Below are 16,887 nucleotides of genomic sequence, written 5' to 3'. Positions count from 1 at the left end.
TTTTCTGATTATTTCTTAAGCCTGTTGTTCATTGATTTAAAGTTTGTTTTTTGTCAACATTGAGTATCTGACATGTAACCACCCCAATGTGCCAGGATAGTTACCCAGCCCTGTCCCTGTTTTGATCATTACTGAAAAAAAAACAATAGTGCAAATCCTCTGCCTTGTATGTGAGTAGCTAACAACCAATGAAACAGAAACTGTGCTGGAAAGTGCTCCAGGCACACCACCCCTCTGATTTAGCATATTTGGGCAGCTGACCAGACTGGCTGAAGGATTGTATAGTCCTGCTGTTAGTTAATTGTGCATACATAAAAGTTAGAATCCGACTGTCAAGCTGCAATTAAGAACCCAGTCTCCATATTCAGCAGCACTAATGTGGGTTTTCTGATTTGCTAAATAGTCTTGCTAGTTACTTTGCTTTCTGAAGTGTTTGCAGAAGGCAAACATATGTATATATAATTTCATATGTATATACCACTATAATGTACACAGGCATAAGTGTAAATATTTGCACATAAAGGACACAATCATAGAATCAACTAGGTTGAAAGAGACCTTTAAGATCATCTTTCCTGTTAGGGTGGTGAGGCACTGGAATGGGTTGCCCAGGGAAGCTGTGAATGCTCCATCCCTAGCAGTGTTCAAGACCAGGTTTTACGAGGCCTTGGGTGATATGGTTTAGTGTGAGGTGTCCCTGCCCTTGGCAGGGGGGTTGCAACTTGATGATCTTAAGGTCCTTTCCAACCCTAACTATTCTATGATTCTAAGTCCAATCATTACCCCAGGACTGCCAAGAGCTTTTTTTGTGCTTTAAAGGACATGGAAAATAATAATTCCAAGGGATGTAGGGTGTTTTGCACATTAATGCTTCTACAACTATTTAAATGTTTGAGAAATTTTTCACCCGCTATGAATTTTTGCTGTCTGTAAGTTGTCTCGGTCAATTCTTACAGTAAATTTCTGTTTCTCCCTCTGGTGGGTACCTACAGAAAATAGAGACTGAACCTCCCCGATTAGGGAGGTGCAACATCCTTAACTCAAGCAAAACTCACATAGAGAAAAAAGGATATTTTAACTTCCTATGGATAATCCTAGTATCACAAGCAAGGACAATCTTTTTCCATGTCATCTTTAGTTAAAAAACAAAACAAAACATAACAAAACAAAATAACTTCCATTTTTAAGGAAAGGGTACGGAAAAAACATATGTTTCTGAAATAGTCATAAATAATAAATGTACAGAATACACAATACAGCATACACAATACAGGATGCATTATGTTATCTTAGTTTGTAGCAAAAGGTGGATTCTCTTCACAAATTATAGTACATCTTATTCTACTCCGGTCCTTTTAAACTGAAAATATATTAATGTGCACACACATACATGTATACACACAAGATTGGCTTTGAAAGAATTTTAAAAAGTCCAAATATTCCCCCAAAATACTATCAATATTTGCACATCAAAAATACGCTTCATATGAGCTTTAAAAATGAAATGTTTGCAGCCCATCAGAAGAGTAAAATATTGATTGTCAGACTGTGACATCAGAGAGGCAGAAGAGGCACTCATGTTGAAATTAATCTTCCTCAGTTGGGACCATGAGTAAAGCTTGTTTTGGAGAAAACTGTGATCAATAACTCCATTTTGATTGCATTTTTTTTATAAGGTTGCACCTTAATAATACTCAACGTGACAAAATTGCTGCAATTTCTGAAAAGATGCAAACAGGGATTATAGTGTAGAAATCTTTACCAGTTGATGCTTAATTCTCGGGTGGAATTTAAGACAGAGTTGACCTATAAAGGCCTAAATGTCTTGTTTTGGGCATCTAAGTGCCTCTCTCTGTATGTTACATTACATTAGATTTGTTCTTTGAAGGTATTTGAGCCATAATTCTCTGAAAACTAACACTAGGGTTAAGGATTCATGAATCCTCTTCCTGGTCTGCATTTTTGCTTCATTATGCATTACCATAGCATATTATTATGGTCTTTATAGATCTCTGGAGTTCACTGCAAAGCTAGTTTTTGGGGTTTCTTCCATATACTTTTCTAAGAAAGGCATACTCCTAATGGTAAAAAAGGTTTTAGGGTTTATGGTATAATGGTGCTTTGACAACACCAGTCCATGATGAAAAGCAACTTTTGAGTGTGGTTATTCAGCAATAAAAGTATCAAAAAGGTGCTTTCAGAAGCCATCAAACTTTTAAGAATTAAAATAAACTTTCTCTTGAATACATTTATTGCTCTTTTTATTATTCTGAAGTGCACACTTTGGGTAACAGAACTGTGAAATTATCTCTGAATTATTGTGAATAAATCCCTTGTGGAAGTTATATCCAAGTGAGGATGGTGTTGGACTGACACCTTCGTGACCATAGGAACAAAACAAAACTGGTATGTAATCACAGGTATGCATAAATCCTCTGTTTACATTAAAAGTAAGTCAGACCTTTAAACACCATGGCTTAATGTTTGCCTCACGTTACATTTAAGATATTAGTAAAACCTACATTTCATGCACTTGCATCATCTGCATATATAGAAATTGTGTCAAGATGTCAGATTTTTCTCTTCTGAACATTTAAAGGGCAAGCCATAGAAAAACACTTATTGCTGAGGAGGGGTGCTGGGGAGGGGGCAGGCCAACACCTGCTTTATGGAGCCTTATGGAGAAGCTTGTGTGGAAGTCTGTGACCTGTGATTCCTTTTGGTTTCCCTTCTTCAATCACTGCCATTGCTCACTGCTTCCCTCTCCTCCACCTCCACCCTTCAGTACCTTGAAGCTCACCTTGAGTTTTAATTTCCCTGTGTCATTTATATCTTCATGTATTCAATTTTAAGAGTTGTTTGTTCTTTCTTTTTCTTGAAAGCTCCCTTTGTCAGTGTAAGAGTTATTGTCAAATAAAATTACATGACAGGAACATACCCCAAGAAAGTAGTCTGTGCATAAAAAAAGACTATTCCATTAAAAGGCTATTACATTTCTCCTAGCCTCCTGCTTTAGAAGTTAGTAATGTCTACTGCACGTGGCTCTGAGGGAAGCTATTCCAAGCTCCACTACCTTGTGAATTGCTCTGTGAGGCACATTGGGCTGGAATGATAAGCAGTCTATGTATTATGACAACAGGGATGCTCAACACCTAGCTACCTAGCAGGCTTGCGAAATCCAGCTCTCTGAGTTTCTGATCTGGTTAAAGATGAAGAAATAGATGCCTAAGAAAAAGATCCCAAGTGCCAGCATGTCTTGAGGAACTGCTAAAACTAGCTACTTATAGACACTAAGGGAAGGGAAGACTAAGTTAGCACTTGGCCAAATTGCAGCTGAACATGTTTGGGAAGAATGTAGAATATGCTTTAGCAACAGGATCAGTCTCTGGGCCTGAGTAGATTTGTAATGGTTTTTCTCTGCTTTACCTGTGGGGACAGGAAACTATTTATCTCCTTAATAGAATTTGGCTTCTGAGGAGGAAAGTTATTCATGGAAATTTTTCTTCACCTTCCCCTTCATCAGAAGTTGGTTATATGAGATAGTGAATAGAGAACCTGTAATGCAGGACATCATAACTGAGGGATAACCCACCTGTTTCTGGGGGTTGGTATACCAGAAATCACTGCCCAAAATCTTCTTATACACTTAGACATATGACAGCTCATTCACATGGAGTTTTACAGGTGTGGAAGTAGTAGACATTTCCCTCTGTACAATAGGACAACAGTCAGCTCATTGGTATTTTTTTGCTGCCAGTCTCTGCCCAAGCACTTTTCAGCTCACAGTACAGACAATACATATTTCTCAAGTGAAAGCTATAATTACTTGCTTATAGGGTTTGCTGGGGTAAATTTCTGTCATCATACTAGTGGAAGCTATGTTTGCAAAGAAAAATCAATATTAGTTAAGCTGGAGGGAAAAAAATGAATGACTTTAACCTATGGGACAAAACACTTATCCAGAAAGAGGACTTCTGAGTTCTCCTTCCTGATCCAATGAATCTTGAATTGCACTATGCCCTGGAGCTTGAAGTTAGCCAGCCCCAGGGGCAGGTAAATGGGACTCAGGCTTCAAAGTCATACAGATCTCCTGCATTGCCCTCTGGATAAAGAACAGTGTACTTGTCATGCTAGTCCTCAGAGTTTACTGTCTGTCCTGCTCCCTGTGGCAGACTGCATGGCAAGGAGGAATAGTCTGTGGAGGGCTCTGCTTTCCCCCTTTTTAGGGAAACTGTACCTAAAACACAAAGTACTGAAAATGGATAGACTTAGAGAAAGATATTGCCAACTTTCTTAATACTTTGAATAAGAATGCATGGAACATTGTTTAAACTGAATTCCCTCTTGGTTTGTGTTTCTGTATTTTCTTTCTTTTCTTTTTTTTCCCCAAAGAAAGATACATTCTCGTTTGATGATTTGTCCTTCAAAACATGCTGCTTCTTCACCAAATATAGCCTTCATACGAAATGTAACATTTCTTTGGTTAACTATGTCAATTAATCTTTGTTAATGTGGTTATATAGCTTAAAATATATTTTGATTCTTAATTTTTGCATTAGTGTATTAAGGATGAAGAATGGCCCATTATTTAACGATTAGATTATTGTTTCTTCTTCTCCCTCCCTGCAGGATTTATACTAAACAACGTTTAGATGAAAACCAGCACTGAATTAATGTGCACATATACAACATTACTGCATTCTTTTGCTAGCTAAGCTGTACTCTATTGTATGTGCCAAAAAAAAAATAAGTATAACAATTTTATTAAAACATTGGTGTATTTTAAAATTGATTTATTTAGTTTAGTTTAGATGTTTCTGGTTTCCATGGATAAAATTCCAAAAAGCAAACAAATGCCTTAAAGGAACTTCAGAAGCACTTACTCCTCCTTTACTCCTTCATTGTGTAAGTGGTACTGGATAACCTAAATACCTTTGAAATTCTGCCTCATTCTTCACCCTCAGAAAATGCAAATATGCTACTGTAGCTAGAGCAGGATCTTCCCAAGAGGTCACAGGCTCCTTCAACCATCCTCCTGCTCCAGCATGGGGACCTCCATGGACTGCAGGTGAGTGTCTGCTCTACCATGGACCTCTATGGCTGCAGGGGCACAGTCAATGCCTCACCATGCCTCATCAAGGGCTGCAGGGAAATCTCTGCTCTGGCATCTGGAGTACCTCCTCTCCTCCTTCTCCACTGCCCTCAGTGTCTGCAGAGCTGTTTCTCTCCCTTGTTCTCACTCCTCTCCAGCTGCAATTGCTACTGCATGGGATTTCTTTTTTCCCTTTCTTAATTATCTCAGATGCACTACCACTGTCGGTGATGGGCTCAGCCTTGGCCAGCAGCAGGTACAACTTGGAGCCAGCTGGCATAGGCTCTATCAGACACAGGGGAAGCTTCCAGCAGCTTCTCACAGAATGCACCCCTGTAGCCCCCTAGCTACAAAAGCCTTGACATGAAAACCCAACGCAATATGCTATGTGAACACACCTTAGTACTTATCTCTGAATCCTTAGAGTAACACCAGTAACAAGGGAATTCAGAGCAGGGCTTTGCCTGTCCTTTATCTTTTTATTTGTTTCAGATTGTTAGCAAAGGGTGAGATGACTTTTTTTATTCATCAAGAGGACAAGTTCCAAACCACTAGTCCCAGGAGTCCTAAGTAAGGTGCCCAAATCAATTGTTCTGCTGCTTATAACTTGACTTTCCCATTGGCAGGATAAGGCATTCTGCCCCTGTATATTCAACACACGCTTGCATTCCTGTTTTGTTGAACTCATAAGGGATGCCTAACTCCTCTTTCATATAGCAAAGACAAACTTTATATGGTCTGGGAAACCCAAGTTTTTGCCTTATTGCAGTTTGGCAAGTTTAGAAGGAAAACACCATCCAGACCATGGCCTTCTAAGTGTGCCAGAGCCCCATAGGTCCAAGAATGGCTGGTGTGTCAGCCACATGCACCTGGCAGGCTCACACAGTCCACACAGAAAGTAAAAAGAAAAGGAAAAATTGACTGTTCTTTCAGTAGGGTGAAATCTCAAAGCGTTACACAAGGTTATGTAATCCATTCATTAGCCAGACTTGCTTTGGGTTTAAAATTATTTTTCTGGACCTGAGCCTCACTCCCAAATAATTCTTGCAGAAATTAAGCTACTGAATTTTTCTTTATTTCTATATATGTTATGTATTTTATATTTCTTTGTATTTTGTGTAAATTACAGGAAACTGTAAGGTCTATATAATTCTTATTTAAAGTAAAATGTGTCCTATCCATGATGAGAAAGTACCCAGTGTAAATAAAGATTGTCCAATTTAGTCCCACATAAAGAGTGTACACTTTGCAATATACAATCCTTGTTATTGGATGGCTTTAGAAGGTCAGCTGCTTCCTCATTACAAAGCATTGTTAGCTTACAGGTTGCTTGTAAGAAATATCAAACTAAAATTACAGTTTCTGTTAGAAATGCTGGCAATGGCAAAAAAAACCCTCTCAGATTTTAACCTCCCCATTTTACATGCTAAAGAACCAGCAAGACTCAACAATATGAACAGCCAAGGGTATATTAAATTAAGCAGGATTTTTCATCTACTTCCAATTTGGTCTTATTTAATTTAGCTTTTAATAAAATGCATTTCTGTTAACCATCACTTCACCCTATTGTCTCTACAGCTTCAAATGGCTGCCTTTTAAAGCTATGAATAGCCAAAGTAAAAATCTACAGTTACATTAGTTGCAGGTTATTGGTCAATAAGTGTTCATTAAACACTACATTTATTTTTTCAATTTACAGTGTTATTTGTTTTCTTATTTCATTAGCTTTGATAGGCCTTTTAAGACTTACTTCTACAAAAGTATCTGTGCCTTTGATAGTAAAGCATAGCCAAACTCTGCTCAATGCAGGTATAATTCTCAAACCCTGCTCACTCTCCTGAAACTTATGGTGATTGTTTGTTCAAAGTATATGAAGAAAAAAATTAATTCAAAGCTGAGAAGATTTTTGATATCTAATTTATTTTAACCAATATAGTTGAAGGTGGTTTTTTTTATATCAGTGGATCACAGAAAAGCTAAATGATAGCATATAAAGATTTATGGTGGAAAAAGGTACAACACAAGAGTATTAAGCTTAAATGTAATATTTTGATCTTTTAATGCTTTAAAAACTCAGAAATCTAATCCAGTATCTAATTGAATTCACAGAAATTGGTTTAAAGTCTGTAGTCACTTACAGTATGACAGTATAGAAATTTATTTTTGGTAAATGCCACCCAAGATACTTCCCAAAGACAGTGACTTTATCAAAATTTAAGTCATTTTAGCTTTAATTGCGATTAAAACAAATGAACAAATTGTGAAATAAAGGAAAACAAAAATACACAGGAAAATTCACGCTTGAGGGCACTTTAAGTTTGAGGAACTAATTTATCTTCAAAGTGAACTGTTTTTAATGTTCGACAATAGAGGTGGTTTTGTTCAGCACTACACCTCCTTAATTCTTATTCTGTTTGTGTGAGGAAACTTGCTAGTTTCCTGAAACTAAGCATAATTAGATAAACATTTTGGATGCTTTCTTTTATTGCTGACAATAAATGCATCTTAGTGTAGTCAAATACTGTTGACAACAGCCACATGTTCTTCTAAAAAACAAAGATATGTGAATTTCTGACTGGGAAACTTAACTATCATCCTACCAAAAAGAAAAGGAAAAAATCACAAACAACTAACAAAAAATTAGGTGCCAAATAGATAAATAGCCATGGAATTACAGGAGAAGCAAGTAATTCTGATTGAAATATCAAATTTATCATTTGGACAACATAACAAAAAGATGTCAACCATTTTAACTGTTAGAGTAGCAGTCTTGATCTGTCACAGCAAGGTGCTCATCAGTCAATGCAAATGTTTTCATATGAAACAAGCTTTGCATCCATAGCTGGGAAGATCTACTGTTATATTTTATCTGAAATAAAATTTTGTACTACACTGTGCCTTTCTAAGTAGGGTCCTGATCCAAGGAATAATGATACTGTTTAACAACAATAGAGAGAAATTGGTGAAGGAGTCTTCAAATGTCATCCCTGTTCTGGGAATCCTACTGAAAGTGAATAAGATCATGAAAATCTATACGGATAGAAATGTTTTGAGCAAGCAGACTTATCAGCTAATGACTTAAAATCTACTTTACACTTCAGTTTATTTTTACATCACTCTTTTCATTCCTTGATTTTAGTTTCATTAATGATTTCTTACTTTCAATGATTCAGTGCAACTACAGCAATAAAAAGTAATGTGCCAGATTCAGCAGGTCAGCTTGTTAATGTATGACAACATTTTGTTTTATAAATGCTATGCAGAATCACCTCTATTCCAAATTTTTTTTCCCTATCTGTATACAAATATTTATAATCGTAATAATGCATTTCTTTTTCAGCCTCACTTTGTCCACCCTCCTCATTCCTTCTCAATGGTGTGCATTCTCTGGCCTTGTGGATTTAACCACAGTGCTTCCCAAGCCAGACTGAGCTGTGTGTTTTCTGCCTTTTCTTCTCTACCATTTCTTCCAGTGCCAGCTTTAACAGACCAGTTAATAAGCTAACCTTTTTAAAGAACAAGTAGTTCAGTGAATAAGGAAGATTTCTTTTTCAACCCACTTAATGTTATTTTCAAAGAGGATATTCAATGGCAAATCCATCATTTGTTAAAGCTGTCTGATAAAATTTCATGGTTTTTCCATGCCCACACGGCTATGTTGCAGGAGCGTACTTGGGAAAAGTCAAGAAGAAATTTGTTCTTCCAGGAGCTGTCCACAGTCCATGGCTGAACCTACTGTCAGAAGAATGTGTTTGGCCAAAGGATGTTTGTAGTTAATGTGAACTCTCCCCAGACCATTATGGTGAACTATTAGAGGGACATGAGTCTTTCTTTGCTGAGCCACAGTTACATTCTACTCAAATAAAATCTCATAAGTGCCAGGGCAAAACCAAGTAAAGTCTTCATTCATTTTTATTTATTTCGGAAGTGCTACAGTAAGCGACAGTTCATCGGGTTCAATCTATAAGATAAGTATGTAAGAAAAGTATCTCACACTCTTCTCAGCCATGCTGTTAGGAAAGTCTTCTCAGTCTGATTGAAGTGCCATATATTTTCATTCTGTGAAACATTAGTTCATTTTTAAAATATTCTCAATTCCGGTTTCACTATTTTCACTGTTCTTTCAACAGTGTAATTCAATCTGTTCTCAAAATTGTTGTTATCAAATGTTTCCAAGCTGTCAAATGGTCCCTGTGTCCCTGCCAGATACCAGGTGATGGCCCAAGCTACCACTGAAAATGGCTAGTACTTAGGGACTCTTCAGTCCTAAAACACAGAAAAGTTGTTAGTTGATTACTCAAGCACAAAACTGAACATTCTCAAAAAAGACAAAATAATAAGATACAAAGGCTTCATTGAGACATAATTTAAATCTTTCTACATGTTAGAATGTCTGCCCTGTAATGCCACTAAATAATTAAATTCATCAGAAAATGTATTCTTAATATTATTTCTACTAGTAAGAAAGTAGAACGTGATTAAAAAAAAAAACAAAACAAAAGAAAAAGATGTAAAGTTACAGAGAAAAAAAAAGCAAAACAAAACACCACACTTCTCAGAAGCAGATTATTTAAACCTTGATTTTTCTATGACAGAGTGGGAAGGCAAGAGGAAAGTCTTCCCTTTGAGACTGCTGAACTATAGTTGAACCACTTTCTACTTTCCTTTCTCTCCTTCCATTTTCTTCAGTTTACCTTTCATTTTTCCCTAGTCTATAACTTAACTAAGAGAGTTTGATAGTCTGCTTTTAAAGTCAGCTGATCATTTTCTTCTGCCTGAGACTGTCCATTACAAAGACTGCCAATGGTAGACTATGGTAGATGTTAAATTATTTTTCTTTTTTTTCCTCAAGACCTGTTTGTCTACCATGTGAAGCCTGGATCTAAAAAAAAAAAAAGCCTATTTTACATATGTGTGTAATAATGGCTTGCAGTCTTTGCAGTACACCAGATTTTTAAAGCCCAGAATAGGACCAAAATATTTGCTGTAAATTTCCCTTCAGCATCCAGGCAATTAGCTCATTTTCTTTTATCTTCCATAAGCTCAGTACTCTTTGATGTTTTCAAAACTGTCAGGGAAGTGGCCTTTGATGTCTTCAAATCAAAACTAGATATCCATCTGGAAGATACACTTTAGTCAAATACACATTATTCAGCTCAGTGCAGGGATAACCAGGTGAAATTCTACAGCCCATGTTTCAAAGGTAGTCAACCAGATTAGCTAATGGTATTTTTACCATTACATTTTATGAAGCTATAAAAATGAAGGACTATGTACCTTTATGCAGACCCTGGGAAGGGGATCGTAAAAAGAAGTGTGAGAGAAAGCAGACATGGTTACAAAATAATGAATTTTTTAGACTATGGTAGCACATACAACAGTGAGGAAAGATCAGAGATGGTCAATTTTTTCTACCAGAATGCCCACTGCAGAGAGAATTGCAGAGCTTCCATTACACTGTTACTCTTTATTGACAATAGCAATGTAAAGGTAGCATAAAAGATGTCCAAAAGAAACATAACTATCTAGCAATCAATATCTGACTATGGCAGAGTTAAGTCTGACTTTTTTGCTGCCTGTATTCTTGTCTGGGCAAGTTACTAAATTCCATAATCACTCCTCTAAGATGTCTTCAGCGGCACTTTAACAAATCTGAAAATGCCAGCATAAAGCTTGCATCTAGTAACAGTAGATCTATCTCATTGACTGGATCATGATTTTGAAATTTGTTCTCACAGTTTCTTTTTATACAGTCTTTGCAATATCAATAATCCCATTTTTGAGGTAAAAAACATCTAGCACCTAAAGACTACTCTCCATTTACACACCTGAGAGTAAACATCAGCCCACACTGTCACATCACATCACAGAAGTTTACACTAAATATTTGTTGATTTTTGCTCCTAAATGTTTTGAAAGGAAATTCTTATGAATTCTTTTTATATATATATTTTTCCAAAAGAGAGATGAGTTACATTTGAAAAAGTGTGTTATTTAAGTAGGTCCATGTAATCTAGTGATTTACATTGCTTAGTGAGACTTCTTCCATTCCTTGAGCAAGGTGCAAGTTCTTGGAACACATTGATATTTCATCCTATCATCATCCACGCTGTTTTTCTTCCCTTTTTTTTATTAAAATTAAATTGGTCTATCATAATTTATTAATTTTCTGTTCTTTTTCTAAGTTCTTTTCTTGCATTATAACATATTCTTTGTAAATATGCTAACTTAGGTTTCTCTGCATTGCTTTGCTGAGAAAAAGTTACTGCTTTCCCTGGATTCCCTGGCTGAATCAAAGAAGAAACACAGTTAATAAACAAAGTATCTACTGACTGTACTAACTCAGTTCCTTTCTTGGACTTGCTTATTGTTCTCATTATTCTTTTGAGCCAAATAAAAAGATGGAAGTTATATAAAACAACTTCATTTTCTAACTGAGTTTTTTCCTAGACAGAACCCTGTCCAAGAATGGGCTATCCATGCTTGAAGAAGAGCCTGATTTGCAAACCTACCTTCTTTTCCCATTATACAGACAAACTGTTTATTTCCCACTCAGATGCTCAGGCATGCAGCCATTTAGAAGACTTTTCCTGGTGTCTTTCAGTACGTCTGATAACTCTGGTACAGTCTGACCGAAAAAAGAAATTTCTAAATGTGCATTCATTAGCATGCACATGTCCTTGTACCAATGTATATGTCCCACACCGTGCTGGTGTGAGAAATGGCTGGTATAAAACATGCTTGTCTGACAACAGGATTTACTTTCTTACATGTATATTCATTCACCTGGCACTATTCTGGAATTAAATTCTTGTAACTAAAGCAGAATTCAGTGGTCTTCACACTAGGAATGAATAATTAAAATTTCAGAGAAAAGTTAGGATATTATCATAAGTGCAAATATTTAAAATTTTGCACACAAAAATATATGCAAAACACTAGGTGGCTGCACACAAGCTGCAAATGCATACAAATGCAAAAACGTTTTTTGAATAATGTTTTTAGATGTGGTGTCTACTGTGCACAGAATGCCTCTCGTTAAGTCTTTCAGGCTTCAAAATTATCTTTTGTTGTTTGGTTGGGTTTTTTTGCTTGGTTTGGTTTGGTTTTTGCGTTTTTTTAAGGAGTTTTAAATTACTAAAATTAAGCTCTAGGAATAAAAAAGAGACAACCCCAATCAGGATTCGTACTGGCATTTCTTCTAACACACCTATACCTCCAAGTGTGAAGCCCTGTATTTATATAACTTCATTTCAATTCTGACTTTCACCTATGCAATCAGAGAAGAAACTGTTATTTTTAGGGAGGTTGTTATGCAATCCACTGTACTAAAATAATGTCCAGCAAAGTAGTTTTAATTACTGCTGAGATATGAAAAGCCCCTTTGTGAGAAGTGTTCTGGCACTCACAAGCCTCTCTGAGAAAGGCTGCTGAGTACATCCCTTTTGAAACTTTTCATTTTTTCCCTTTTTCCCCTGAGTTAAGCCACCATATCTCAGGTCATAGCAAAGGCAGCAGCAGGCCAGTGTGAAGGCTGCTCATGCTGTTGCACATTGAAGAGAGAGTGTTGACCGCTGTGAGAATCATAAACCTCTCAGTTTGATGATCAACTGAGCAGTAAATTAATTAATCATCATTTTATGCCTCATCAAGCACTTTGCTGAGACTCTCAACAGGGGCCAGCTCAATTAGCCAATGGGAAGCAGACTGTTTTGTTTAGCTGGGTGAGTCTTCCATAAACAGAGGAAGCTTTGACAAGCTAATAAATATGTCATCTGTCTGTGTCACCAGCTGCAATGTGGCTCCACCTGTAAAGTTGTGGGATTCTGCTCGGTGTGGTAGATAGCAACTTGAAAGAATGACAGTGAGGTATCCTAACTCCTTCTTAAACAAAGCACTTCTCACAGCTTATCAGGATCCTTAGCCAGTGAACTTGGAAATAATTATTAGGAATCGGATACTTATTTTTGATTACAGATTCCTCTATTAGGCATAGTGAAACCAGTCAGGTGCATTTATAATTTTAAAATGCTCCTTTTCTTTTCCTTTGTTCTCTAGAGGAAAAAAAAAAAAAGAAAAAAACAAACCAAAAAAAAACCCTCTCTTCTCACAATAAATGCTTATGGCAACAAGCTTCTCAAAGTAAAAGTTTTTGATTAAGTGGTAATAATGCTTCTGTCAAAACAGACAGGTCTGAAAAGTCCTTGTATCAAATCCTGCGGTTCCACTGAAGTTACCAGAGTTACATCAGTCTAACTGCAGCCAGAATTCAGCTCCTGTCACATTAGACATTTCATCATTCAGAATGGAAAACAGAAATCTGCATTTAGAAGTTTCTGCCTTGAACCAAATCATTGACTGCTGCAAATTTTTGCCATTGACTTTCATGTACCTTCATGGCCATAAGGCCCCATTATGAGTTTCTAATCTGATTTTCTGCATAACACTGCCCGTAACCTCTGGCTGAACAAGAGATAATCACTAACATATCCAATCTTTGCTGAAAGATTTCAGGTGGTGGAAAATTTAGCACATCCTTTGATGATCTACTCCTATAATTAACTATCATCACCAATAAAAATGTGCCTCTTATTTCAGACTTTATTTTATGTGGCTTCAAATTCCAAACATTTTATTTTCTTAAATCCTGTTTCAGGGCAAGCAACCCTAAATTTCTTGTAACACATGTATCAAAAGAAGCAGTTTCACCCAATTTTTTTACACTCTTTCCTCTTTTTAGAAGATAAAAAATGCTTTTAGGAGGCTGAATGGCGTTTTCATTCACTCAGCATCCCATGGCCTTTTGCATAATGCTGGTGAGCATTATACACAAGGCATTTTTTTCTTTCCATAAAGCTGGAAGAAGCCACCTTCTCCCTCCTTGCTCCTGGCCATACACACTCAATCTCTAAACAGATACATGTGTTACTTTTCTACAATTTTAAGAGTATTATGCCACCCTCCTGGTTTTGGACCCCCAAGGCTGACCACAGTGGTAAGATCCTAACACTTTCATACAGTGGTGATGTGGGGGCAGAATTGATTAAAGGGTGACTTGTTAGGAAATGTGTCCAGAGAACCCCCATATGACTAAAGTGTCAGGGCACAGCATAACTCTTGCCCTAATGCAGAAAATGCTTTGGTTTCCCAAAAGGAAGGGGAAGAAACATCAACAACATTTGGTAGTGACTCCAGGGTTTCCTCAAGAGTCCATAGATGCTACAAAGACAATTCACTACACCTGTTGCTCCAGCAGTAGGAATGGTAGCAGCTCAACAGGAAACAATAGCTCAGATTTCGGAAACCAATTTATAAATCATAGCCAGCCTTAATACTTCCTCCTAGTGTTAGATCATAATGTGAAGGAGCGCAGGAGATACTTACATGTTACTCAATTTAGTCACTAAAGAGGATTTTGTCAGTTGTGTGCTCCTACCTTAAAATGCTCTTTTTTTTTTTCCTGGTGCACAGTTTACCAAAATGTTTACATTGCTCCCTGTATGAATACTTCATTTGTATAGCTCCATCAGTCTTTGTACTTATTACCAAAGGTTTTCTATAGACTTTCCAAAGGATAGAGGGTAACCTCTGCGTTCCCTCGTAAATGACTGCACACAGCAATGACTCCTTTTAGCTGCTTTTATTTTAAAGTCAGTCTGGTTTTAATCCATTTACTTTTCTGCACTGATTTCACACAGGACTAATTTTTGGCTATGTGAAGCAACATGCGTTAGAGACTTCCAAGTGTAAAAGGAAACAAAACCAAAAACAACTATAAACCAAAATGAGCTCTTCGTCTCTGTAAAGGTTACTATATTGACATTCTAAATTATGTTCTTTCCCATACAAAGGGAAAAGAAACAACAGAAATTGGGGAATGATGGAAAGAAGGAAAACAGGAATCTGCCATCTATGCAGCTTCAAGGATGGTGAGGGTCTTCTGGTAGAGAGGAAGGAGTAACAGGGTTAATGAGTGCATGTGAGGAATGGTGAGACAGGAAAGTGGCACACAGTGACCTTTCCACAGAAGACCTGGTGATACAACACATCTGACCTAGAGAAGCAGAAATTGTTCCTACTCCTTATCAGGATGGTGAGCCCTACATACATCTGTATGGATACACCTACAGAGGCCACTCCGTAAGCAAATTCTAATTCCACTGAAAATACCAATTTTATTTGATCAACTTGCATCCTACTTCCCACAGACCAGACTGATCATCACTGAGTTTCCAGTACCTGGAGATGTGTTTTCATGTTTATCTTGAAAAGTTTCTCAAGGGAAACATGCATGGAAATTAATCATTTTGTTAGCATATATGTGCATGAGAAGGCATATTTGTATCCCTTCATACTTCTTCTCAGACTCCTGTAAGCAAATGCAAGTGTACATGCACTCCTCAATATGTTGCTCCTGTTGCCTAGGTAAGTGGGTATCAGTCTATTACTCTATTTCTCACAAAATATTTTATAATATTTGATTATTTCAAGGGATGGGAGGGTGACAAACGATGCAGCAATAAATTTCGTAAATTAAAAATAATGAGTTTGTTTTGTGGGTATTCATGGAATATTATTTTTTTTCCTTGACTATTCAGATGAATGGCTGATATTTCTTCCTAACTCAGCAATTTTGCCTGTCAAGGGTTGGTGTGAACACCAGTTTCTTCTTCAGGTCATGTGGGTTCAAAGCTCTAGAATTTCACTTTGAATTTGGTGATTGCGTACTGAGAACCATTTGTCTTCACTTGCATAAATCAACCTACATTCAGCAAGAACAGGCCCTGGTTTCCTCAGTGCTTCGAAAAAGAAAGAATGAGCTTCTAGAATATTTTTAATGCTTATAGGTTTCATAGTGAAAACTTTGTAGAGTGGTGCTCAGAACAATTCTTTAGAAAATACATATGCTTCTAGTCAGCATATCTTTCACACTTGTTTCAATGTCTTTTGAGAATAACAGACTTTTTTCAAGCCTGTGATTTAATAAGAAACCCAACCTGAAATGGACTTCTAGTGCACTCACGTGGGCTCTGACCCGGTTCTCATTAGAGTCTGATGAGGGGCTTTCAGCTACCTTAGGGAACAAGGGACTGCGGGGCATTAGTAGCAATATGTTATTATGAAACCAAGTAGAGACACATAACATAAAGAACCTTCCCCCCATTTTTCTTTTACTTTCCTTTTCTAGAAATCTATATATATACTAGTTAAGGTCTAGTGCAGGACAAAATCTGAAAGACTTTAGCTCATTTTTCCATTTTGCTTTTGTTGATAATTTTCAGTGATAATTTTTCTTTGTTCACAATGTGAAATTCACTCTGCCTTGTTCCATTTTACAATAACCATTCTTAAAGATACTTTGAAGTGAACAACTCAGAATAATCATAAATCTCACTGTCATACAGACATATGTGAACTTTCTTTTGAAAGCTTCATTGTTACTCATCTATTCTGTCTGGGATTATCCCAACCCCATACTTTTCATCCTTTATCCCTTTTATGAAGGGCAGAAACTTTAAATATTTGACAAACTCTAATCTCAACTCAATTACAATTTGACTAATTACATCCCATGAATTTTACCCCTTTTGTTTTTGTCCAAGATTAATACTGGAATGTCTCAGATAAGTTTATAGGCAGTCCCTTTATGCATCCGAAGTGTAATGCTGAAATGAAGAAATACATAGCACAAAGAAACCTCACTTAAGAGCATTGGGAATATGACTATGCTGGTCATTAAACAATGAGATCTAATCTGGTTTCAGGCCTACAGCTGAAAATCATCTTTTGTAGAA

General features: G+C 36.8%; 1 long non-coding RNA gene across 1 annotated transcript; it reads right to left on the bottom strand.

The window, feature by feature from the left end:
• Nucleotides 1–1,125: 1,125 nt before the first annotated feature.
• On the bottom strand, nucleotides 1,126–16,183 carry LOC133266389 (uncharacterized). The gene is made up of 4 exons (XR_009742359.1): nucleotides 16,116–16,183; nucleotides 12,303–12,362; nucleotides 9,087–9,358; nucleotides 1,126–3,876 (listed from the first exon to the last, which is right to left on the bottom strand). It is a non-coding gene; the product is annotated as an uncharacterized LOC133266389 (long non-coding RNA).
• Between the last annotated feature and the right edge of the window lie 704 nt (nucleotides 16,184–16,887).

The sequence above is a fragment of the Pezoporus flaviventris genome, unplaced genomic scaffold (genome assembly GCF_033815535.1).
Source record: "Pezoporus flaviventris isolate CSIRO_AGI_PZ_B2104156 unplaced genomic scaffold, CSIRO_AGI_Pfla_v1 ptg000007l, whole genome shotgun sequence".
NCBI classification, from domain to species: Eukaryota; Metazoa; Chordata; class Aves; order Psittaciformes; family Psittacidae; genus Pezoporus; species Pezoporus flaviventris.
This window is presented reverse-complemented; position numbering and strand designations above follow the sequence as displayed.